We start from the raw sequence: 1235 nt of genomic DNA, 5'->3' as shown, positions 1-1235 counted from the left end.
AATGAAAATTATGTAAAATATTAATAATATTGATATTTAATAGCTTCTAATATATAGAATCTATTGTATTGAAGATCATACTCTAATTATTATTATATAAAGTCCTTATCTTTAAAAACACAGTAATGAATTTAAATTTAAATAATATGGATCAAAATAATTAGGTATTATATTATATATAATTAGGTATATTCACAGTATTAATTATAAATTAATGAATAATTATATTATTCTATGAACTGGAGATAATAAATAAAAAATTATCTTTAGTATGATAACATTTTCTAGTTGAGAAAATCATTAAAGCCAAAGCTTAGTTAAATAATTAATTTTAAAGGAGTAGATTTGATACATTTTTCTTAATTTATTATTTTATTATGTATAATTTTTACCAACTGCGATCTTCTCTACCGACATTATCAAATTGTAGCCTGTTTTACCAAGTGAGAAACAGGTAAGCATCATGGACATAGGAAACAAGGGATTAGGCATGCCATTGCGGGGGTGATGCAATGAGGGGGGAGGCCCGCCACCTTTTGATGTCCCGCGACAAACATGGCAGCGCCCACATGTTTATATTCTCATGCACAGTTTGTCGGAAAAAATGCTCGTGCACATAATCAAATAGCACTTCGTAAGATGGCAGCTCTCCCCACTCATGGAATTCTCCCCCCTCCCGTGAATTCAACCCCGCTCGCCAAGTTAGAATGGCATGCCTAGTCCCGTGTTTCCTATGTCCATGCAGGTTGTAAGACATGGTTCTAAGACATGGTTATTTTAATAGATACCAGAGAGAAAATTAAATGTATAATTTATATTTCTGTTTCATATATTTTGTAATATTTCTAAAGTTATTTTAGTCTATTCGACTAATGAATTTTCCGCATGTATTTTAAAATTTCTTAATTATTACGTTCCGGTCACTGACAATGAGTGAATGGCAGAGTAATAATATGTTCATAAATCTGTACCTGCTCTCTGGGTCAAACCTGTATTTGGTGTTAGGATTTCTCTACTTTGAATCAGAAAACTTTGAACCCTCAGAGCAGAGGCTAAAATATATATATATATATATATATTTAAATAAAAAACATGGGTGAATTTATTTGACTAAGAGAACGATTTGGCGAACATGTCCGTTGAAATTTCTCAAATGTGATTTTTTTGGGCCCCAAATTAATTAAAACTTTTAACCCAATACTTCAAAATTTAAAATTCATTAATTTTCATGATAT

The sequence above is a fragment of the Belonocnema kinseyi genome, chromosome 10 (assembly GCF_010883055.1).
Source record: "Belonocnema kinseyi isolate 2016_QV_RU_SX_M_011 chromosome 10, B_treatae_v1, whole genome shotgun sequence".
In the NCBI taxonomy this organism is placed as follows: domain Eukaryota; kingdom Metazoa; phylum Arthropoda; class Insecta; order Hymenoptera; family Cynipidae; genus Belonocnema; species Belonocnema kinseyi.
This window is presented reverse-complemented; position numbering follows the sequence as displayed.